This window comes from Ranitomeya variabilis, chromosome 2, assembly GCF_051348905.1.
Source record: "Ranitomeya variabilis isolate aRanVar5 chromosome 2, aRanVar5.hap1, whole genome shotgun sequence".
NCBI classification, from domain to species: domain Eukaryota; kingdom Metazoa; phylum Chordata; class Amphibia; order Anura; family Dendrobatidae; genus Ranitomeya; species Ranitomeya variabilis.
In genome coordinates, this window is record NC_135233.1 from 1,033,321,726 (window position 1) to 1,033,348,454 (window position 26,729).

Consider the following 26,729-nt stretch of genomic DNA (forward strand, 5'->3'; position numbering starts at 1 on the left):
ACTCCCTATAAGGGATAGATTGTGAAGCAGAATGCCAGATGGCTGTATATAACTTGTACATATAAATATGTGTAATGTCACTTTAAACAGCATCACAGGCCCTCCCTTCCAATGTGCTGTGAGGCCCAAGAATAGATATACCTATATACACACACATCCACCATTTGTAATAGAGGGCAAAAAACGGCAAGCCAGAGAATTAGAAAAAGACCAGGGAAACAAAATGATGCTGAGGACACCATCCAGATCAAACCTAATTATAGCTGACCAACAATTAAAAACATGCAAAGGTACAAATGCCACATAATAGCTAAGATGGTGCCATAAACCGCTGGAACCGATATTTTTGCAGACCTCTAAAGTGTGTAATGAACATTAATATATAGGTACACAATGAGATAATACTCATCTGCTATAGACCGCAAATAGTCCAGACGTGATGGCTCAGTTTGATGACTTAATGGTGAGAAACATCTCACCATTCCTCTCGACGCGTTTCCCCCATGTGTTTGGGTTCATCAGGAGAGATTTAGATACACATATGGCAGTGTAGATAATAAAGAAAAAGGGCTGCCTTTTCCCTCTAGGGATTGACAACCCTCCCTGTACATTGTAGCTGACCTATCAGACAGGGCATTTATTGTATATATATTAATTTTTTGTTTTGTGTTGCATATTTAATTTAATAAAGTATTGGATTTTAATAGGGGGTTTTCTCTGTTGTAATACTGGTTAATTTCCCTCTATACACATATTTTTGTGAGCTTAATTCTTCCCTCTACCCAACTCGTGCCATTGGCCTCAACACAACCACAAAGCAGGATTAATCCACCACTATGCTTAATCTTTGGTAAGATGTTCTTTTCTTGAAATTCTGTTCCCTTTTTCTCCAAATATACCTTTGGCCATTGTGGTCAAAGAGTTCTACTCTAACTTCATCGGTGCACAGGACTTGTTTCGAAAATACATCAGGTTTGTTTAGATGTTCCTTTGCATACTTCTGACACTGAATTTTATGGTGAGGAAACAGACGAGGTTTTCTTCTGATTTTCCATGTTTCAGTTTTTCCATGAAGGCCATATTTGTACAGGTGTCTCTAAACAGTAGAACAATGTACCATAAATCCAGAGTCTGCTAAATCTTTCTAAAGATCTTTTGCAGTCAATCGAGCGTTCTGATTTGCCTCTTTTGCAATCCTGCAAGCTGCTTTCACTGACATTTTGCTTGGTCTTACAGACCTTATCTTGACCTCCACTGTTCCTGCTAATTCCCATTTCTGAATTACATTTTGAACTGACCAATCCACTTTCCAGGAAACTGTTCATGTAGGAATGCTCGGACCTGATACCCATTATGTGGTGGTGTACCATCTTGCATATCAGGTCCGTGCATTCCTACATGAACAGTTTCCTGGAAAGTGGATTGTTGTTGTGGGCCAGTTGAATGGCCACCATGGTCTCCCGATCTGACCCCCTTAGACTTTTATCTTTGGGGGTCATCTGAAGGCAATTGTCTATGCTGTGAAGATACGAGATGTGCAGCATCAGAAACAACGAATACTGGAAGCCTGTGCTAGCATATCTTCTGTGGTGTTGCTATCAGTGTGTCAAGAGTGGGAGTAGAGGGTTGCATTGACAATCCAACACAATGGGCAGCACTTTGAACACATTTTATAAGTGCTCATAAACTTGTAAATAACTCATGAAAGAATACAGTTACGTTACAACCAACCACACCATTCTTTTTCTAGTGAAATTCTCAATAAGTTAAAGTTAAAGTTGGATCCAAAATGGCCAACTTCAAAATGGCTGCCATGGTCTCCACTCATCTTGAAAAGTTTTTCCCCTCCCATATACTAATGTGCCACAAACAGGAAGTTGATATCACCAACCATTCCTATTTTATTTAGGTGTAAAATGACCCACCCTGTACAAAGGTAATGTGTCATCTTTAACTTTAGGCCTTTTAGAGATCATTTCATCTTCAATAGCAGTAATTTTGACCAGGGGTGCTGTTGTGAATTCCGTTCTCAGACTCCCTCCTGTGGTCATGAATGGTACTTTGGTTAGTTCTGCTCTTGGACTCCCTCTGGTGGCTTCGAGCGGAACTGCTGGTCACTGAGGTTGGCTTTATCAGCTGCTCTCGTTTATTGCTATGCTGGCTTCCCTATTTAACTCCACTCAGATCGTTACTTCATGCCAGCTGTCAATGTTTCAGTATTGGTTCAGATCTCTCTTGGACTTCTCTGAGGACCTGTCTACTCCAGCAGAAGCTAAGTCTTTGCTAGTTCATTTGTTGTTACTGCTTCCTGAATATATTTCTTAGTACTGCTAATTTCTAGTCCAGCTTGCTATCTGATATTCCCTTGCTAGCTGGAAGCTCTGGGGGTGCAGAGTGGCACCTCCACACCGTGAGTTGGTGTGGGGAGTCTTTTTGCTTACTCTGCGTGGTTTTTTGTAGTCTTTTGTGCTGACCGCATAGTTCCCTTTTCTATCCTCTGACTATTTAGTGAAATCTGGCCTCCTTTGCTAAAACCTGTTTCATTCCTGTGTTTGTGACTTTCCTCTTAAATCACAGTCAATATATGTGGGGGTCTGCCTTTACCTTTGGGGAATTTCTCTGAGGCAAGGTAAGGCTTCTATTTCTATCTTTAGGTGTAGTTAGATCTTAGGCTGTGAAGAGGCATCTAGGGAGAGTTAGGTACGCTCCACGGCTATTTCTAGTGTGTGTGATAGGAGTAGGGTTTGCGGTCAGCAGAGTTCCCACTTCCCCAGAGCTAGTCCCGATTTTGAGTTTACTCATCAGGTCATTCCGGGTGCTCCTAACCACCAGGTCCATAACAGTACAGCTGGCCCTAAAGTGTTAATGCATCTCAAAAGAGGGATAAGAGAAGTTCTGAACCCTTTTTTTTTTCTTTGCAGTGTGTTTTGTCTCTCTTTTCCCCTTAACCTCTGGGTGGTTCAGGACTCAGGTGTAGATATGGATATTCAAGGTCTGTCCTCTTGTGTGGATCATCTCACTGCTAGGGTACAAAGCATTCAAGATTATGTAGTTCAGAATCCGATGTTAGAGCCTAGAATTCCAATTCCTGATTTGTTTTCTGGGGATAGATCTAAGTTTCTGAATTTCAAAAATAATTGTAAACTGTTTCTTGCTTTGAAACCCCGCTCCTCTGGTGACCCCATTCAGCAAGTAAAAATTATTATTTCTTTGTTGCGTGGCGACCCACAAGACTGGGCATTCTCCCTTGCGCCAGGAGATCCTGCATTGCTTAATGTAGATGCGTTTTTTCTGGCGCTTGGATTGCTTTATGACGAACCGAATTCAGTGGATAAGGCAGAGAAAATCTTGCTAGCTTTGTGTCAGGGTCAGGATGAAGCGGAGATATATTGTCAGAAGTTTAGAAAATGGTCTGTGCTTACTCAATGGAATGAGTGTGCCCTGGCAGCAATTTTTAGAAAGGGTCTTTCTGAAGCCCTTAAGGATGTTATGGTGGGATTCCCCGCGCCTGCTGGTCTGAATGAATCAATGTCCTTGGCCATCCAAATTGATCGGCGTTTGCGCGAGCGCAAAATTGTGCACCATTTGGCAGTGTCCTCTGAGCAGAGGCCTGAGCTTATGCAATGTGATAGAACTTTGACCAGAACTGAACGGCAAGAACACAGACGTCAGAATGGGCTGTGTTTTTACTGTGGTGACCCCACTCATGCTATCTCTGATTGTCCTAAGCGCACTAAGCGGTTCGCTAGGTCTGTCACCATTGGTACTGTACAGCCTAAATTTCTTTCGTCTGTTACTCTGATTTGCTCTTTGTCATCCTTCTCGGTTATGGCATTTGTGGATTCAGGCGCTTCGCTGAATTTGATGGACTTGGAGTTTGCCAGGCGCTGTGGTTTTTTCTTGGAGCCTTTGCAGTATCCTATTCCATTAAGGGGAATTGATGCCACGCCGTTGGCCAAGAATAAACCTCAGTACTGGACTCAGTTGACCATGTGCATGGCTCCTGCACATCAGGAAGATATTCGCTTTTTGGTGTTGCATAATTTGCATGATGTGGTCGTGTTGGGTTTGCCATGGCTACAGGTTCATAATCCAGTATTGGATTGGAAATCAATGTCTGTGTCTAGTTGGGTTTGTCAAGGGGTACATGGCGATGTTCCGTTGGTGTCAATTTCTGCTTCCACTCCTTCTGAAGTCCCTGAGTATCTGTCGGATTACCAGGATGTATTTGATGAGCCCAAATCCAGTGTCCTTCCCCCTCATAGGGATTCTGATTGTGCTATAAATTTGATTCCTGGTTGTAAGTTTCCTAAGGGCCGACTTTTCAATTTATCTGTGCCAGAGCACGCCGCTATGCGGAGTTATATAAAGGAGTCCTTGGAGAAAGGGCATATTCGCCCGTCTTCATCACCGTTGGGAGCAGGGTTCTTTTTTGTGGCCAAGAAGGATGGTTCTCTGAGACCCTGTATAGATTACCGCCTTCTCAATAAAATCACGGTTAAATTTCAGTACCCTTTGCCTCTGCTGTCTGATTTGTTTGCTCGGATTAAGGGGGCTAGTTGGTTCACCAAGATAGATCTTCGAGGGGCGTATAACCTTGTGCGTATTAAACAGGGCGATGAATGGAAAACAGCATTTAATATGCCCGAGGGCCATTTTGAGTACCTGGTAATGCCATTCGGGCTTTCAAATGCTCCATCTGTGTTTCAGTCCTTTATGCATGACATCTTCCGAAAGTATCTGGATAGATTCATGATTGTATATTTGGATGATATTTTGGTCTTTTCGGATGATTGGGAGTCTAATGTAAAACAGGTCAGAATGGTATTCCAGGTCCTTCGTGCTAATTCCGTGTTTGTGAAGGGGTCTAAATCTCCATTCGGAGTTCAGAAGGTTTCCTTTTTGGGCTTCATTTTTTCCCCTTCTACTATCGAGATGGATCCTGTTAAAGTTCAGGCCATTTATGATTGGACTCAACCTACATCTGTGAAGAGCCTCCAGAAATTCCTGGGCTTTGCTAATTTTTACCGTCGCTTCATCGCTAATTTTTCTAGTGTGGTTAAACCTTTGACTGATTTGACAAAGAAAGGTGCTGATGTGGTGAATTGGTCCTCTGCGGCCGTTGAGGCTTTTCAGGAGCTGAAATGTCGTTTTTCTTTGGCCCCTGTGTTGCGTCAGCCAGATGTTTCGCTCCTTTTTCAGGTCGAGGTGGATGCTTCTGAGATTGGAGCAGGGGCTGTTTTGTCTCAAAGAAGTTCTGATGGCTCTGTGATGAAGCCATGTGCCTTCTTTTCTAGAAAGTTTTCACCTGCTGAGCGTAATTATGATGTTGGCAATTGGGAGCTGCTAGCTATGAAGTGGGCATTCGAGGAGTGGTGACATTGGCTTGAGGGAGCCAAGCACCACGTGGTGGTCTTGACAGATCACAAAAATCTGACTTATCTCGAGTCTGCCAAGCGGTTGAATCCTAGACAGGCTCAATGGTCGCTGTTTTTCTCCCGTTTCGATTTTGTGGTCTCATACCTTCCAGGTTCTAAGAATGTGAAGGCGGACGCCCTTTCTAGGAGTTTTGTGCCTGATTCTCCGGGAGTCCCTGAGCCGGCTAATATTCTCAAAGAGGGGGTAATTCTGTCTGCCATCTCCCCTGATTTGGGGCGGGTGCTGCAGGAGTTTCAGGCTGATAGACCTGACCGTTGTCCAGCGGAGAAACTGTTTGTCCCTGATAGATGGACTAGCAGAGTTATTTCTGAGGTTCATTGCTCGGTGTTGGCTGGTCATCCTGGGATTTTTGGTACCAGAGATTTGGTGGCTAGGTCCTTTTGGTGGCCTTCCTTGTCACGGGATGTGCGTTCTTTTGTGCAGTCCTGTGGGACTTGTGCTCGGGCTAAGCCCTGCTGTTCTCGTGCCAGTGGGTTGCTTTTGCCCTTGCCAGTCCCGAAAAGGCCTTGGACGCATGTTTCCATGGATTTTATTTCAGATCTTCCTGTCTCTCAAAGGATGTCTGTCATCTGGGTCGTTTGTGATCGCTTTTCTAAGATGGTCCATTTGGTACCCTTGCCTAAATTACCTTCCTCCTCTGATTTGGTGCCATTATTTTTCAAAACATGTGGTTCGTTTGCATGGCATTCCGGAGAACATTGTGTCGGACAGAGGTTCCCAGTTTGTCTCTAGGTTTTGGCAGTCCTTTTGTGCTAAGATGGGCATTGATTTGTCTTTTTCTTCGGCTTTCCATCCTCAAACAAATGGCCAAACCGAACGAACCAACCAGACTTTGGAAACCTATCTGAGATGCTTTGTTTCTGCTGATCAGGATGATTGGGTGACCTTCTTGCCATTGGCTGAGTTCGCCCTTAATAATCGGGCTAGTTCGGCTACTTTGGTTTCGCCTTTTTTTTGCAATTCTGGTTTTCATCCTCGTTTTTGTTCGGGGCAGGTTGAGCCTTCTGACTGTCCTGGTGTGGATTCTGTGGTGGACAGGTTGCAGCAAATTTGGACTCACGTAGTGGACAATCTGACGTTGTCCCAGGAGAAGGCTCAACGTTTCGCTAACCGCCGTCGTTGTGTTGGTCCCCGACTTTGTGTTGGGGATTTGGTTTGGTTGTCTTCTCGTTATGTTCCTATGAAGGTTTCTTCTCCTAAGTTTAAGCCTCGTTTCATTGGTCCTTATAAGATTTCTGAAATTCTCAACCCTGTGTCATTTCGTTTGGTCCTTCCAGCTTCTTTTGCCATCCATAATGTGTTCCATAGGTCGTTGTTGTGGAGGTACGTGGCGCCTATGGTTCCCTCCGTTGATCCTCCTGCTCCGGTGTTGGTTGAGGGGGAGTTGGAGTATATGGTGGAAAAAAATTTGGATTCTCGTATTTCGAGACGGAAGCTTCAGTACCTGGTTAAGTGGAAGGGCTATGGTCAGGAGGATAATTCCTGGGTTGTTGCCTCCGATGTCCATGCTGCCGATTTAGTTCGTGCCTTTCATTTGGCTCGTCCTGATCGGCCTGGGGGCCCTGGTGAGGGTTCGGTGACCCCTCCTCAAGGGGGGGGTACTGTTGTGAATTCCGTTCTCGGACTCCCTCCTGTGGTCATGAATGGTACTTTGGTTAGTTCTGCTCTTGGACTCCCTCTGGTGGCTTCGAGCGGAACTGCTGGTCACTGAGGTTGGCTTTATCAGCTGCTCTCGTTTATTGCTATGCTGGCTTCCCTATTTAACTCCACTCAGATCGTTACTTCATGCCAGCTGTCAATGTTTCAGTATTGGTTCAGATCTCTCTTGGAATTCTCTGAGGACCTGTCTACTCCAGCAGAAGCTAAGTCTTTGCTAGTTCATTTGTTGTTACTGCTTCCTGAATATATTTCTTAGTACTGCTAATTTCTAGTCCAGCTTGCTATCTGATATTCCCTTGCTAGCTGGAAGCTCTGGGGGTGCAGAGTGGCACCTCCACACCGTGAGTCGGTGTGGGGAGTCTTTTTGCTTACTCTGCGTGGTTTTTTGTAGTCTCTTGTGCTGACCGCATAGTTCCCTTTTCTATCCTCTGACTATTTAGTGAAATCTGGCCTCCTTTACTAAAACCTGTTTCATTCCTGTGTTTGTGACTTTCCTCTTAACTCACAGTCAATATATGTGGGGGTCTGCCTTTACCTTTGGGGAATTTCTCTGAGGCAAGGTAAGGCTTCTATTTCTATCTTTAGGTGTAGTTAGCTCTTAGGCTGTGAAGAGGCGTCTAGGGAGAGTTAGGTACGCGCCACGGCTATTTCTAGTGTGTGTGATAGGAGTAGGGTTTGCGGTCAGCAGAGTTCCCACTTCCCCAGAGCTAGTCCCGATTTTGAGTTTACTCATCAGGTCATTCCGGGTGCTCCTAACCACCAGGTCCATAACAGGGTGCCCAAACTTTTACTTGCCACTGTATCTGTTTGGGTACTTTTACATATTTGAGCACCAGTATGCTACACCAGAACTTTCTGTGATGGTTTCAAGTTTTAACTCCAACTTTCTTTCTGCTCTAAGCCAAAGAAACCAAGAAAAGACCTGCAAACTGGTTTGACATCGCTGTGCATATATGTTCATTCTTTTTAACATTTTTTTTTCAGACTGATTACAGGTAAAATGCACCTGAAAAAGATATCTGCCCCTGATTCATTCAAGATAGGCATTTTTCGCACCTTATTTGATGAGGGGGAAGGTTTGAGTGCAACGCCAAGTGCACACGTTAAGAATTTGATGAGTTTTTTACCTCAGAATTTGTAAGACAAAACCAGGAGCAGGTGAAAAATGCAGAAGTGATGGCCTTCTTGTTTTACACTTTTCCTCTGATTGTTCTACTCCTGGTTTTGGTTTACAAATACTGAGGCAAAAAGGTCACCAAATTCTGAACTTGTGAACATGGCCTAAGGCTCCTGAATCATTGAGAAGCAAACGCCTCTTAATGAATCAGATGAGGCACTAAAAGTGATGAGCGAGCATACTCCTTGCTCGGGTTTTCCCGAGCAGGCTCGGGTGGTCTCCGAGTGTTTGTTAGTGCTCGGAGATTTAGTTTTTGTCAAGGCAGCTGCATAATTTACGGCTGCTAGCTAGACTGAGTACATGTGGGGGTTGCCTGGTTGCTACGGAATCCCCATATGTATTCAAGCTGTCTAGCAGCCATAAATCATGCAGCTGTGTTGACAAAAACTAAATCTCCAAACACTACTTGGAGACCACCGATCAACAATGCTATTCGCTCATCACTAAGTAACATGTGCCTCCCCACAAATCTTACTCCAATCTCTGCTGGAGTAAGATTTGTTGCATAGCGAACATCCCATCATGCCCTAGCCACTTCCACTTTGTTGAATCTGGTCGAAAATGGCATGAAACTGGCAAAAATCTGAAGATTTTTGCTCAAACTTGCATTGCCCAACCATTTTCCAAATTTTCAAAGTTTTTTGTACACCAGAAGCTTTGCTGAATCTGTTCCTTTGTGTGTACATACGTTTGCCAATGCTGAATTCAACTGCCCATGTCCGATGAATTTAGTTTTCACCCTATTTCACATGATAAATATGCATATTTAATGCAGTTCTCCAGTGCTAACACTTTCGAAGTGGTAAAAAAATATTTTCTGAGGGCATCCGCAAGCTGAAAAGTGGTTGCTTACATTAGAAAACATTTTTTTTTCATTTTAGGCATAATTTTTTACTTTTTCCGAAATCTATCATACTGTATAGATTCTGTAAGTATCTGAATCACGTATAACATGTGCATGTATCACATGATAATTGCATTACTTAGGTAAAAACTAAAAATAATATATTATTTGTAAACTAGCCTGGTCTTACAGACTGTACTGCCATCTATAGATAGGCGAAAGCCATCACACACCATTAGAATCACATTGCTGAACTTTTTAATACGTTTTAGAATACCGGATTTAGTTAAGACTAATACCGCGATTTTTTTTCTTTTGAAAGTTTTTGTGAACACATGGAAAGCCAAGAAACATCATACCGATGTGCTGATTTGATCCAATTTTGTCGTGGTGTGAGATCCAATATTAAAAAACAATATAATTTTTATCTTGTCTAGCTTAGCATTTTATACTTAAATTTGATTTTCTTTTTTTTTGTGCAACCCTGATTATGTTCTTAATTTTATTTGTATGTATTACATTTAAAATGGTGGTTGGACTCAAGGTTGGGGGGAACCATTTTGCAGTGAGGAATAAGTATTTGATCCCCTACCAACCATTAAGAGTTCTGGCTCCTACAGACCAGTTATACTCTCCTAATCAACTCGATACCTGCATTAAAGACAGCTTACATAGTCACCTTTATAAAAGACTCCTGTATACAGACTCAATTAATCAGTCAGACTCTAACCTCTACAGCATGAGAAAGACCAAAAAGCTTTCTAAGGATGTCAGGGACAAGATCACAGACCTGCACAAAGCTGGAATGGGCTACAAAACCATAAGTAAGAGGCTGGGTGAGAAGGAGACAGCTGTTGGTGCAATAGTAAGAAAATGGAAGAAATACATAATGACCGTCATTGGACATCGATCTGGGGCACCACACAAAATCTCACATCGTGGGGAATCTTTGATCATGAGGAAGGTGAGAGATCAGCATAAAAATACATGGGAGGGGGCTTGTTAATTATCTCAAGGCAGCTGGGACCACATTCACCAAGAAAACTATTGGTAACACATTACGCCGTAAAGGTTTAATATCCTGCAGTGCTCGCAAGGTCCCCCTACTCAAGAAGGCACATGCGCAGGCCCGTCTGAAGTTTGCCAAATGAACACCTGGATGATTCTGTGAGTGATTGGGAGAAGGTGCTATGGAAAGATGAGACAAAAATTGAGGTCTTTGGCATTAACTTTAACTCGCCGTGTTTGGAGGAAGAGAAATGCTGCCAATGACCCAAAGAACACCGTCCCCACTGTAAAGCATGGAGGGGGAAACATTATGCTTTGGGGGTGTTTCTCTGCTAAGGGCACAGGACTACTTCACTGCATCAATGAGAGAATGGATGGAGCTATGTTCTGTAAAATCCTGAGTGACTGCCAGGACATTAAAAATGGGTCGTGGCTGGGTCTTCCAGCAAAACAGTGACCCAAGCGATAGCCTCAATATCTTATTGATTTTAATCAGGGTCATTTGGATGTTTTGGGTTGTCATTATGATTTAAAAAGAGAAACCACAGTAGTTTGACAATAAATTGCTTCACCCAACCACTAACCATGAGTGGAGAAAAGTTTTGGCGTTATCATTCATATTCTCTGAAAAAAGGCCAAGAAAGCCAAAATTCTGCCGAGTATGTAAACTTTTGAGCACAACTGTATTTGGCTAAGAATACAGTAATTAACAAGAGCAATCATGGGTTTGTAGCAAACAAGTAATGGCAGACTAATTTAATTCCCTTCTATGATGGAATCACTGACTGGGTGGTTCAGGGAAATGCAGTAGATATATTTCTACTTCAGCAAAGCATTTTATAAAGTATTTCATACTATCCTTATTGAAAAAATGATCAAGTATGGGATTGACAAGGCTACGGTTAGGTGGATTCATACCTGGCTCAGTGATCATACTCAAAGATTGGCGATAAATTGTTGCACATCAAATCTTAAGAGTATTTCAAGTGGAGAACCACATGGCTCTGTTCTGGCTCCAGTGTTCAACATTTTTATAAATTATCTAGGTAAGGGTACCGTCACACAGTACCATTTACATCGCTACGACGGCACGATTCGTGACGTCGTAGCATCGTATGATTATCGCTCCAGCGTCGTGGACTGCGGTCACACGTTGCAATCACGGCGCTGGAGCGATGCCGAAGTCCCCGGGTAACCAGGGTAAACATCGGGTTACTAAGCGCAGGGCCGCGCTTAGTAACCCGATGTTTACCCTGGTTACCAGCGTAAACGTAAAAAAAACAAACAGTACATACTTACATTCCGGTGTCTGTCCCCCGGCGTTCTGCTTCTCTCCACTGTGTAAGCGCCATAGCCGGAAAGCACAGCGGTGACGTCAGACGTCACCGCTGTGCTCGCTTTCCGGCTTGCCGGCGCTCACAGTGCAGAGAAGCTGAGACGCCGGAGGACAGACACCGGAATGTGAGTATGTACTGTTTGTTTTTTTTACGTTTACGCTGGTAACCACGGTAAACATCGGGTTACTAAGCGCGGCCCTGCGCTTAGTTACCCGATGTTTACCCTGGTTACAAGCGAACACATCGCTGGATCGCTGTCACACACAACGATCCAGCGATGTCAGCGGGTGATCAAGCGACGAAAGAAAGTTCCATACAATCTGCTACGACGTACGATTCTCAGCAGGATCCCTGATCGCTGCTGCGTGTCAGACACTGCGATATCGTATGGATATCGCTAGAACGTCACGAATCGTACCGTCGTAGCGATCAAAATGGCACTGTGTGACGGTACCCTAAGGGAACTAAAGGTAAACAAATCAAATTTGCAGACAATCCAAAGCTAGGAGCGATAGCTAACACTAGAGAAGACAGAAAAAGGTTCAGAAGGCTCTAGATATGCTTGAACAATGCACGGTGACTAATAGAATGGTATTTAAAAGGGAGAAAAGACCAAGCTAGGCTCAAGTGATCAACAAGAGAACCAAAATTAACTCAATTGAAACAAGCTGGTTCCTGAATATAGTTAAAATATAACCTTTAATTATAAACTCTTAAAAAAGTGCAAACATATAGTGCTGACAAAAGTGCAGAGTGCGTACATACTAACATAGAGACACATATAAAAACGTATGAGGATATTGTCGCACAAAAAAAGACACTATTACAGATGTAATCATATATCAGTGTCTTTAAACAGAAACAGGCTAGAGACTATGAATCCGTATATCTCTAGATCTCACGTCTCTATGCCACAACTGTATCTAAAAAGTAGGGGAGAAACTCAGCAGGCTATATCTATAGTTACTTATCAGCCCCTAGGTGACTGCTGTTGCAGTAACAAGTTATCCCTACCCGGCGGTATATCTCTCTTTATATTATTCAAAAAAATGCAGTGACCATCATTGTCGTGTAATCACCCTCTGTATCTCAATAGCATTTTTAGGGCAAAGACATGTAATTCGTCACATGCATATACAACATCATGATACTTATCAGTCTTCTGCTGGTCTGCTAGTCATCCTTAGGAGATCTGGCACAGTACTGTGTATCAGTACTCTCAGCGTTATGCTCACGCAATGTCTGTATTGGTGACACAGTCCCCTGATGATTACTCCATATGAAACGCGTTGGGAAGCACTGTACAAGATAATGGGCCCAGAGAGTTTCGTGAGGTCGAAAGTGGAATGACTGACACGATGGGCTATTGATACACAGTACTGCGCCAGATCTCCTAAGGATGACTAGCAGACCAGCAGAAGACTGATAAGTATCATGATGTTGTATATGCATGTGACGAATTACATGTCTTTGCCCTAAAAATGCTATTGAGATACAGAGGGTGATTACACGACAATGATGGTCACTGCATTTTTTTGAATAATATAAAGAGAGATATACCGCCGGGTAGGGATAACTTGTTACTGCAACAGCAGTCACCTAGGGGCTGATAAGTAACTATAGATATAGCCTGCTGAGTTTCTCCCCTACTTTTTAGATACAGTTGTGGCATAGAGAGAGACGTGAGATCTAGAGATATACGGATTCATAGTCTCTAGCCTGTTTCTGTTTAAAGACACTGATATATGATTACATCTGTAATAGTGTCTTTTTTTGTGCGACAATATCCTCATACGTTTTTATATGTGTCTCTATGTTAGTATGTACGCACTCTGCACTTTTGTCAGCACTATATGTTTGCACTTTTTTAAGAGTTTATAATTAAAGGTTATATTTTAACTATATTCAGGAACCAGCTTGTTTCAATTAAAAGGGAGAAATGCAAGATTATACATCTGGACAAGAAAAGTGAAAATTACATCCCCAGAATAGGAGGAATAGAACTAATCAATAGCACGTGTGAAAAAAACTTGTGTATGCTAATAGATTAGAGACAGCACATGAGTAAACAGTGTGATGCAGCAGCAAAAAAGGCAAACATAGTTCTAGGGTGTATTATGAGAATCATAGAGTCTCGATCACATGAATTAATTATCCCCCTCTACTCCTCCTTGGTCAGGCCTAACCTGGAATACTGTGTCTAGTTCTGAGTACCACATTTTAAAAAAGACATTGAAAAACTGAAACAAGTTCAGAGAACATCTACCAGGATGATGAGCTGACTGCAAAGTATGTCCTAAGAGGTTAAAAGATCTGGGAATGTTTAGCTTGCAAAAAAGAAAGCTAAGAAGAGACTTAGCATCTGTCTACAAATATCAGAAGGAATGTCACAGTGTAGAGGGATCATCTTTATTCTCAATTGCACATGGAAACTCGAGAAGCAATGGAAAGAAATTGAAAGGGAGAAGATGAGGATTAGATACTAGAAAACATTTTTTGACAGAGAAGGCGATCAATGAGTGGAACAGGCTTCCATGAGAGGTGGTGAGTTCTACTTCAAAGGAAGTCTTCAAACAGAGGCTGGACAAACATCTGTCTGAGATGGTTTAGTGAATGCTGCATTCAGAAGGGGGTTGGACCGGATGACTCTAGAGGTCCTTTCCAACTCAATTCTATGATATAAATATATATATACACACACTGCTCAAAAAAGTAAAGGGAACACTGAAATCCCACATCCTAGATATCACTGAATGAAATATTCCAATTGTAAATCTTCATTCATTACATAGTGGAATGTGCTTAGAGCAATAAAACCTAAAAATGATCAACGTAAATCACAACTAATATCCCACGGAGGTCTGGAGTTGGAATGATGCTCAAAATCAAAGTGGAAAATGAAGTTACAGGCTGATCTAACTTCAGTGGAAATGCCTCAAGACAAGGAAATGATGCTCAGTAGTGTGTGTGTGGCATTCACATGCCTGTATGATCTCTCTACAATGCCTGGGCATGCTCCTGATAAGACGGCGGATGGTCTTCTGAGGGATCTCCTCCCAGACCTGGACTAAAGCATCCGCCAACTACTGGACAGTCTGTGGTGCAAAGTGGAGTTGATGGATGGTGCGAGATATGACGTCCCAGATGTGTTCAATCGGATTCAGGTCTGGGGAACGGGCGGGCCAGTCCATAGCTTCAATGCCTTCATCTTGCAGGAACTGCTGACACACTCCAGCCACATGAGGTCTGGCATTGTCCTGCATTAGGAGGAACCCAGGGCCAACCACACCAGCATATGGTCTCACAAGGAGTCTGAGGATCTCATCTCAGTACCTAATGGCAGTCAGGCTACCTCTGGCGAGCACATTGAGGGCTGTGCGGCCCTCCAAAGAAATGCCACCCCACACCATTACTTACCCACTGCCAAAGCGGTCATTCTGAAGGCTGGTACAGGCAGCAGATCGCTCTCCATGGCATCTCCAGACTCTGTTACATCTGTCATATGCTCAGTGTGACCCTGCTTTCATCTACATTCAAAAGTGACCAAAACATCAACCAGAAAGCATTGGTACTGAGATGTGGTCTGTGGTCCCCACCTGCAGAACCACTCCTTTATTGAGTGTGTCTTGATAATTGCCAATAATTTCCATCTGCTGTCTATTATTCCATTTGCACAACAGCATGTGAAATTGATTGTCAAACAGTGTTGCTTCCTACTGTAAGTGGACAGTTTGATTTAACAGAAGTTTGAAATCCAAATGAGTGCTCATTTGGACCTGGAGGAAGACACATGTGGTTTCGAAACATGTCGTCCGTAAGGGATTGAATGTATGCAATGCTGTTACTGAAGAAATCTGGAACTTTTTAATGGATAAATAAAAGGCATATTTTACTCTAACATTGGACTGATCGCTGGAGAAAAAAAAGTTTTTTCTTTACATGTGTGGATTTATCCCAATCCATTTTCCGTGCGAACTGTACCCACAGGCTGGATGTATTCCTGCTTCTTCAAAGCAGTGAGCTGGCTTTGCCAAAAACTCCTATATATATATATATATATATATATATATATATATATATATATATATATATATATGTATACTCATACATATGTACTCCCAGAGGGAGGGGCCAGAGGTCACTGGAGCAGAAGTAGCAGTGACTCGCAAAAGAAAGAAGAAGCCAATAGAAGAGTGAAAAAATAATGTGGAATATAGCAATTGCAGGAAGGGTGCACACTTGAGATGGTGGGACAACAACTAGACGTCACAGGGGATGTGACAGGTATGATAATTAAGACCAAAAACAATGTTTTCTTCCAGGGAACACACATTCCAGAACCTGAAAAAACATTAACACAAAGGAATAAAAGATGATTTCTGCGCAACGGGACCGCTGATATGAGAATAGATTAAATAGATTTCCTTCTACAAACCTTTAAGACGTACTCCTCGTATACTTTTTATGGGCTAAATTTGTGTAAATGCATAGTACAATGTAGATGCATTGATATAATGACCAATTACAATCTTCTCGAATTTCAGGTGTCATTCAGGTCCTCTTCTGGATCATATGACTTGCTATTCTGACTTGTCAGCTCACATTGGGGTCTGTGTGGAAGTCGGAAAGTTGGTACCCTAATTGAGTGACCCAGAAAATGCCCAGAGTGGCAGGAAAGATTGAGTATATTGGTGACCATAAGAGCATACATTCTACAGAAGAGAGAGGACTCTGCTGACCTTAAGAGCTTACACTTTACAGGCGAGTGGACCCCACTGACTACAAGAGCTTACACTCTACAGAAGAGAGAGAGAGAAGACCTCGCTGACCATAAAAGCTTACATTCTACATAAGAGAAGAGGACACAGCTGATCTTAAGAGCTTGCTCTCTACAGAAAAGAGAGATAGATTTACCCAATGACTCTGGAGATGGAAAATTATTCTGCCTCTGAACTGAACTGACCTCCACCCTAGCTGTGGGGTATTATAATGAGGTCCACAAAACAATACAAAATGTCCTTAGCCAACTCTCTGATGGTTCAGCATTGTGGGAAATGAGGTGAGCATGTATCTATCTTTGCGACCTGCAAATCAGATCGAAAAAACTGTTCCAAATTAGGGGGATCTGAATGGAGAACTCTCTAATAGCGCATAATTGCAAATAAAATAATGAAAAATCTAATGAACAATTAGCATTATTATTTGTGTTATCAAAAGCTTTTATTTGTATTAACAAAACTGTATTATTTCATTAAAAGATAACTTTGTGATATATTACAATAGATTCTGTGAAGTCCATGTCATAATAAATCATTGACACTAAAGAAGCTGAAGTGAAAATATTGCATTCAATTTCCTCTGAGCATTTTAAATTGGTCTTTACTGTGCAAACAAAGAATAAATATTTCATTTCACAATTTAATATCTAGGCCGAGAATAAAAGAGGTAATTTTATGCTGTGACAAAATATTCTAAACTGATAATTTCTGGAGATGAACAGATCGCTGCATGCAAGCCCAGTCCACAGTCCATGTTGGTGTTCTATGTTGGCTGTGGATAGGAGCTAGGCAAATTTCCTGAGCTTTCTATTACCATCGCTTTAAAGCCCAAACTATGTAATTGATGCCACACCTCTGTGACAGTCCAGATCTTCCCCAAATGTCCAGGACTACCACCAAAGTGCCCATTTTTGGGTGGGATTGCATTAACCTCACCCCTTTTCAGCTTGAGTTGTGGGATTGTCTTTCCAAAATTGGGATTATTGAAAAATGAGTAATTTTACCTCTTCTTTAAATTACAAAATTACATCAAGATGTTCGGTATTACATAATAGAACATCTGCTAGGCGCTGGGATTGTCCCTCTGCACAGGATGGATTTCAAGCCTTATCTTCCTCAGCAAAGACGTCAATCTCGGCATCTTGCTCAGACTCAGTCTGTGAGCATGGTTACCGCTGCCTTCCCAGGTTCTGCTTTAGTAACCAATAATAGACTGCAACAAGTGATCACTCCTGAGTCTAAGTCCTGGTTTTGCTCTATTGAGCATGCTCGTGGGATGATTTCTCGTTGGTGCTTGCCCGTAACATGCTCAGGTCGTGGTCCATCTCTGGATTGGCCAGTGAGCAAGGTCCTGTCTCATTGACAGAAGCTATAAAAGGATCTTTGGCGCTCCCGTCAGTACGCTAAGATCATTTATGTTTGGTGTGTGTGAGGATCCTAACAGTAGTGTAGACTCTGCTGCATGTGCTCAGGGCAGGCTCAGTGCCTTTAGCATTCCGGCTTCTCCAGAGAGGAGATTGTGTGGTTGAATTTAGGGCAGGCACTTGTGCTGTTAGAATTCCGTCCCCTCCAGAGAGGAGTTCTGTGAGTGATTGGAGTCCACTACCGGTTCCCTTGCCCCAGTGGGGCTTGCGTACTCCTGTGGAGTTAACAGGGTGCGCATTTAGCACCATATTTCTCTGTGGCTTTGTGCCGATAAACATAGTGCTAAAGCAGAGTTCCTTTTCCAACGCTGTGTGCGATTGGCACAGCCACGTGCTTCTCCACTGAGTGACGTTAACTCAGTGCGAGTCACTTTCGCTTGCTGCTTGTATTCACCATTGTCTCCTAGCTGCAGTTTGCTATGTCTGAACGGTGGACCCTGGGTGGCGAACGCACTTTATTTTCATATTTATTTAGTGTGTTTTGCCAACCCTAACAACATCTTACTTTTCTTTATTTAAAGAATTGTGACAACATATTTTTATTTTTTATCCATATATAATTTTTATGTGCATGGTGCAGTGGTACCCATAAAAGTCATTAAGTTGTTCTAACCACGTCCCGGTATGTGGCATACATGTATGTCACAGGTCTCGTTCAGGTCTATGGATTGGCATTAGGCTTAAGAGCTAGGGCTGCTCCATACTGGGCATATTTCAGCTGTGTTATATGTCCAGCGCTGTCGCTGACAGCAGCGACCAGAGCTAGCTCCTGCCTCTATTGAATAAACATTTAAATAAATAATCCTTCTGCCTCCATGAGCAATGGCAACACAATTGCTTGGAGCAGATGAGTAGCCATGACATCCAGTGGCCTACTGAAAGTACTGTAGTGATGCATTATGTAGTTGAAGCGATCAAACGATCACAGGTTACAGTCTCATAGGTAGACTAAACAATCTAAGGAAAATGTGATGAAAAAAGTTTTAAAAATATCAAAAACATATAAAATTTCCTTTAACCAATTGAAAAATAGGATAAAGGAATCAAACAAAGAAGAACGGAGAAAGAGTAACCAATGGCACAATGCCACTTTCAAAAATCTAAATTGACTGTTTAAATAGCTTACTTTTTATGGGGGTATAGCAAACATGTCCCCTCATCCCCACAGAGAAAGTATAAAATCTAAATATAATGCAGTAAACATCTCTTGGACACATCACCAATCCATTAAGAAGTATTTATTCAGTAAGCAATTAACAAATAACAGGACAAAAAAACATAGAAACAAAGAAAGTGTTTTGTGACATTTCAGCTTCTGTGTCTTGTCCAGTGTTGGTGGTGCCGCGTTCCCTACTTTGGCCATGTTTCCGAGCACTGGACGCTTTGTACTTCTGAGCACTCCAGAGAGGTTGAAGTTTGATTCTTCTCAAATCTCAGGCAATAAATATGAGTCTTTTTTTCTCAATGTGTTTATTTGCAACCCTGTGGACTATTTGCAACAAAACTTTTGTTGGTTCTGTAATTGTGCCCCAAGGATGAGGTACATTATTACAGAAAGGGGCCAGGACAGAGGACATTAATAAATGATAGGGCCAGGATGGGGGACATTATTGCAGGAAGATATTAAATAAAGGGTACTGGATGGGGGATATTATTACAGAATAGGGGGACATTGTTACAATAAGAGGCCCAAGATGCGGGACATTATTAAATAAAGGAGCCAGGATGGAGGACATTATTGCATTGAATCCCTATTCAATAAAAGGGTCCACAATGTTGGACATTATTACAGGATGTGGGAAATTATTACTGAGAAGGGGACAAGATGTAAGACATTATTACAAGATGGGGGCCAGAATGGAGGACATTTTTACAGGATGGAGGCAAAAATGGGGAACATTACTACAGAATGGGGGACTTTATTTCAGTATGGAGGACATTATTACAGGATAGAGGAGAATATTTTAACAGTATAGGGCACAATACAACATTAGTACAGGACAAGGGGAAGGCCACAGGATATTATTACAGGGGCCCATGTTTTTCATAGGGGCCCATAGGATTTCAGTATAGTGCAACCAAATACAGATTTATAGCAAAAAATCCAAATTCTTGTCATAGTCACGGTACATTGCAGGTCATAATTGCAAGCTTATTCCCATCGCCATGCTGCGATGTAGCCATGATATGCAGCAATTCTTGGCTGCGTGACTTTTGTTGTAATCAAAGTCGCCTTCTAACGCCAACCAAAAATTTCACCAGGTATATACCATATATCTAAATAAATTTCTATTCTTTTGTATAATATATTGTATAAATATAAAACATCTTGACGCAGAAGGAACTGAATGTAATTATTCTAAATAACAAATTACTGTAATGTGCTAAAGAGAAGGAAATATGTAATCGATGTTGAAGGTTCTGTTCATGTGTGATTGTGTTAAAAGATGCAGCAGTTCTACATTCAGTGGGTCTCGAACAGTTGTGACACATTGTATATATCACATGCATAATTGGAAATTATTTGCATCCATTAATCTTTTCTGTAGACAAAAGGTAAAAAAAAGGTTTTATGATTTGTTGAAAGAAAGTACAGAAGTGTCACAATGAATTTACAACTTAAAGTAAGGACTTAGGTTGCTTGCTCATTAAAAATATCAATTTCAGATATTTGAAACTACAGTGCAGTCTATACTGAATTTATTGTGAGCTCAGAACGTAACAGTCTATTGGCTTTGAGTAAAGAAGAAGTGAAAAAGTTAAAAAAAATAGACTTCCTGCCAAAGCAAGTTTTTATTTCCATGTTTTTGTTTTTATTTTTCACCTCTCATTCCTTCAAGATCCATAACGTTTTTACTCTTCCATATTCCTAGCGAAATGAGGTCTTGTTTTTTTGCACGATGAGTTGTAGGGTTCATTTGATATCATTGATTGTACCTTATTCCAACACAGAGAAAAAGTGTTCAGTACATATCAGTTACAATGGTGCTCAGTAATAAAATGGAAGAAAAGCAAAGTCCATAGTGTATAAGAAAAAAATATGGCATACAACAGTCTGTTTATTGAAAAAAGTACATACCCAAGGGAGAGGGAAGTTTGTATCAAAGAATAAAAACCGGGCAACGTCTGTTTCACGTTCCAACATGCCTTGAAAAGGGTGTCTGAATGAGAAACGGTTGACGCCCATTTTTAAACTTTTGCACTTTTTTCACTAAAGGAATACTTTTTAACAGATTGATAAATTATGTATTTCTTTCTTTTATGCTATGTCTTTGTACCATATAATGTTCTGAAAGAAACAGGGTGAAAAAAATTCCAGGTGGGCCAAATTGAAATTTAGAATTTTATAAGTATATATATATATATATATATATACATTATATGTATATATATATATATATATATATATATATATATATATACTTTATATATATATTTGTGCAGACAATTTTTGCCACCCATAACTTGTTTTTGACTGACTATTTTTTGTGCCTAGCGAGCTATCATTTTGAGGACTCGCTCACACGACTGTATAACTCCGACAAGTGCTATCTGGTTGTTTATCGAATAGCAGAAGAACTAATGTTATACTATGGGGCAGTGCTGGTCAGTGTTTTTTTTTTCTGATGCCGATTCAACATGAGAAAAAATAGCAGGATGCTCTGCAAATCGGATCACATGCACTCATTCAAGTCTCTAGATGTATGAAACATCAGACTGAGGCCGGCGTCACACTAGCGAGTTTTACGGATGTATGAGAGGTGCAGAAAATACGGATTGCATACGGTACAATGATTCTCTATGGCCCAGCTCCTATCTGCCGTATTTTACTGATACGTATTATACGGTCTTGTACGGCCGTAGAAAATCGTAGCATACTGCATTTGTCACTGTATTGTGCAAAAAAATTGCCAATGAAAGTCTATGGGGGCGAGAAACATACGGATTACACACGGACCATGCATGTGACTTGCGAGAAATACGCACCGGTGTTCTCTAGAAAAGCCGGCAATTCAGTGCGGTGTACAGTAAAATCACACTGACAGAATAGAATAGGTAGAATAAATGTCTACACATAGAATAGGTATATATATATATATATATATATATATATATATATATATATATATATATGTCAGTGAGACACATATATATATATATATATATATATATATATATATATATATATTTATATTTCATACTGTGCTAGATATCATAAAAGCCGATAATTCAATTGCGGGCTTTTGCTATCTCCTTCCCAAACCCGACATGATATGAGACATGGTTTACATACAGTAAACCATCTCATATCCCTTTTTTTTGCATATTCCACACTACTAATGTTAGTAGTGTGTATGTGCAAAATTTGTGTGCTCTAGCTATTACATTAAAGGGTTAAATCGTGGAAAAAATTGGCGTGGGCTAACGTGCAATTTTCTCCGCCACAGTGGTAAAGCCAGTGACTGAGGGCAGATATTAATAGCCTAGAGAGGGTCCATGGTTATTGGCCCCCCTGGCTAAAAACATCTGCCCCCAGCCACCCCAGAAAAGGCACATCTGGAAGATGCACCTATTCTGGCACTTGGCCTCTCTCTTCCCACTCCCGTGTAGCGGTGGGATATGGGGTAATGAAGGGTTAATGTCACCTTGCTATTGTAAGGTGACATTAAGCCAGATTAATAATAGAGAGGCCAAAAAAAATTCCCAGGCTCGAGTTCAAATGAGGACATCCAGCAGAGGGCGCATCACCGTGACTCAAGGTAACTACAGGACATTCCCCTGCACTCCATTCATTCCCTGTATTTTTACAACCATGAGCACTGCTACTTTAGCAGAGCTCCTGGGTGTAAACTGATTTAACCCCTTCAGATAGATTTACATCATGGGACTTGCCAGAACGCCGGAAGGTATGGGATATTGTTGATTTTTTATTTTTCCTTTTTTACAGAACGAGGGTCTTCAGGTGGATTAAGAGAATAATAAAATAACCTCTACTGTTGGTAAAATATTTGAAGGGTTTCTGAAGGATGTTATTCTGGATTATCTCAATGAGAATTACTGTTTAACTCCATATCAGCATGGGTTTATGAGAAATCGCTCATGTCAAACCAATCTAATCAGTTTTTATGAAGAGGTAAGCTATAGGCTAGACCACGGTGAGTCATTGGACGTGGTATATCTCGATTTTTCCAAAGCGTTTGATACCGTGCCGCACAAGAGGTTGGTACACAAAATGAGAATGCTTGGTCTGGGGGAAAATGTGTGTAAATGGGTTAGTAACTGGCTTAGTGATAGAAAGCAGAGGGTGGTTATAAATGGTATAGTCTCTAACTGGGTCACTGTGACCAGTGGGGTACCGCAGGGGTCGGTATTGGGACCTGTTCTCTTCAACATATTCATTAATGATCTGGTAGAAGGTTTACACAGTAAAATATTGATATTTGCAGATGATACAAAACTATGTAAAGCAGTTAATACAAGAGAAGATAGTATTCTGCTACAGATGGATCTGGATAAGTTGGAAACTTGGGCTGAAAGGTGGCAGATGAGGTTTAACTCATAAATGTAAGGTTATACACATGGGAAGAAGGAATCAATATCACCATTACACACTGAACGGGAAACCACTGGGTAAATCTGACAGGGAGAAGGACTTGGGGATCCTAGTTAATGATAAACTTACCTGGAGCAGCCAGTGCCAGGCAGCAGCTGCCAAGGCAAACAGGATCATGGGGTGCATTAAAAGAGGTCTGGATACACATGATGAGAGCATTATACTGCCTCTGTACAAATCCCTAGTTAGACCGCACATGGAGTACTGTGTCCAGTTTTGGGCACCGGTGCTCAGGAAGGATATAATGGAACTAGAGAGAGTACAAAGGAGGGCAACAAAGTTAATAAAGGGGATGGGAGAACTACAATACCCAGATAGATTAGCGAAATTAGGATTATTTAGTCTAGAAAAAAGACGAATGAGGGGCGATCTAATAACCATGTATAAGTATATAAGGGGACAATACAAATATCTCGCTGAGGATCTGTTTATACATAGGAAGGTGATGGGCACAAGGGGGCATTCTTTGCGTCTGGAGGAGAGAAGGTTTTTCCACCAAAATAGAAGAGGATTCTTTACTGTTAGGGCAGTGAGAATCTGGAATTGCTTGCCTGAGGAGGTGGTGATGGCGAACTCAGTCGAGGGGTTCAAGAGAGGCCTGGATGTCTTCCTGGAGCAGAACAATATTGTATCATACAATTATTAGGTTCTGTAGAAGGATGTAGATCTGGGGATTTATTATGATGGAATATAGGAATATAGGCTGAACTGGATGGACAAATGTCTTTTTTCGGCCTTACTAACTATGTTACTATGTTACTATGTAAAATATTACAACACCTTGTGTCTTTATTTCATTAAAGTACTTTGTAATAATGTGTGTGTGTTTTATTAACCATTTCATACTATTGGATTAATAATGGATAGGTGTCATAATTGACGCCTCTCCATTATTAATCTGGCTTAATGTCACCTTACAATAGCAAGGTGACATTAACCCTTCATTACCCCATATCCCACCGCTACACGGGAGTGGGAAGAGAGTGGCCAAGTGCCAGAATAGGCGCATCTTCCAGATGTGCCTTTTATGGGGTGACTGGGGGCAGATGTTTTTAGCCAGGGGGGCCAATAACCATGGACCCTCTCTAGGCTATTAATATCTGCCCTCAGTCACTGGCTTTACCACTCTGGTGCAGAAAATTGTGTGGGAGCCCACGCCAATTTTTTCTGCGATTTAACCCTTTAATTTAATAGCTAGTGCGCCCAAATTTTGCACATACACACTACTAACATTAGTAGTGTGGAATATGCAAAAAAAAAAGGGATATGAGATGGTTTACCGTATGTAAACCATGTCTCATATCATGTCGGGTTTGGGAAGGAGAAAGCAAAAGCCGGCAATTGAATTACCGGCTTTTATGCTATCTAGCGCTGAATTAAATATAAATACGGTATATATATATATAAATATATATATATATATATATGTATATATATATATATCTGTGTCTCAATGACACATATATATATATATATATATATATATATATATATATATATATATATATATATAAAGACACTGTATACATGTTTTAACGAACATTTGAGCACATAAATCCATTAGATGTCAGTTTTGCAAGCCTGCGAGAAAATATGGCAGTACGGATGCCATACGGATTACATACGGAGGATGACATGCGCAAAATACGCTGCCACACCCTGCCTACGGATGACATACGGATCACTATTTTGGGAACATTTCTGCGTATTACGGCAGTAAAAAACGGACTGTATTTTCATATGCTGAGTGTGACGCCGGCCTGAAGCTGTTACCTGAGTGCAGTCAGACATCTGTGGACTCAGACAATGGAGAAGATGGAGAAATTAGGTTCTCCATCTTCTCCTCATCTGTGCTAAGATTCTCTAATCCATGAAAATCAGATCATAGTAAGATGACACTCGGCTCAGACTTTGATTAGAGTTTGATCGGAGTGTCATCGGCATAATGAAGCTGATTCTCTTGCAAGAGAGAATCAACACTCTTGTGACCCCAGCTTTAGTGATACCATTTTGGTACCGATGAAATTTTGATTTCTTTTTATTTTGGAGAAAAATGTGACCGAATAACGACATTTATGGTATTTATATTTTTATTTTCTTCAAAGAGTTTTCTGTGGCAAATTAATTAATTTTATATATATATACAGTGGGGAAAAAAAGTGTAGTCAGCCACCAATTGTGCAAGTTCTCCCACTTAAAAACATGAGAGAGGCCTGTAATTGACATCATAGGTAGACCACAACTATGAGAGTCAAAATTAGAAAACAAATCCAGAAAATCACCTTGTGCAAATTATGGTGGAAAATAAGTACAACAGTAATAAAAGTACTAAACTCATATGGATGTAACGCTACAAGCTGAGCTTTAAAAGCGTATTCAGATGGCAGTAACAGAGGCCTTCAGCAAGCCCCGACTGCAATGTCAACCAATCAGGTTTCCATGGTTCTGTCACACTGAGGCTGCTAACTGGTACTAGAACACTTGCGCTATGCATCCACGTTCTTTACAAGCCACTGCCAGATATTGATAGCAGAATTTAAATGGTTAATCAGCAGCATTCAGAGCTAGCTTTAGACACTGCATTTAGTGGCATGTGCCTACTGCACCCAACATGTGATGGACATATATTTTTGATGTTGAGAAGTTATTATAAAATGTTTCAAAAAGCAAGGTATTGCTGCCCCCATTCTTCACATCAAGGTAAAACTGCTTTTGTTGCATATACAAGTTAAAGGGAACCTGTCATCCCCAAAATCGTACATGAGGTAAGCCCACCGGCATCAGGGGCTTATCTACAGCATTCTGTAATGCTGTAGATAAGCCCCCTATGTATCCTCAAAGATGAGAAAAAGAGGTTAGATTATACTCACCCAGGGGCGGTCCCGCTGCAGTCCGGGTCTGATGGGCATCGCGGTCTGGTCCGGGGCCTCCCATCTTCATTCGATGACGTCCTCTTCTTGCTGTGGCTCCAGTGCAGGCGTACTTTGTGCGCAGGCGCTGGGCCTCTCTGACCTTTCCCAGCCCCTGCGCTCTGTAATACTTTGCTCTGCCCTCAACAGTGCAGACAAAGTTACTCCTGCGCTGGAGCTGTGGCATGAAGACAAGAAGAGGAGGTCATCGTAAGAAGATAGGAGGCCCTGGACCGGACCGCGATGCCCATCGGACCCGGAAGGCAGCGGGACCGCCCCTGGGTGAGTATAATCTAACCTCTTTTTCTTATCTTTCAGGATACATCGGGGGCTTATCTACAGCATTACAGAATGCTGTAGATAAGCCTCTGATGCCGGTGGGCTTACCTCATATACGATTTTGGGGGTGACAGTCTCTTTAAGTATCTCTAGGAACTGTTCTAAATCTCATACTTTTGAAAAGCAATCCAATCTTTTTCAGTTTGCTGTTTCTTTTTCTGACTTTGCTGTCAGCACTATAGTTAGTTGCAAGAATATCCT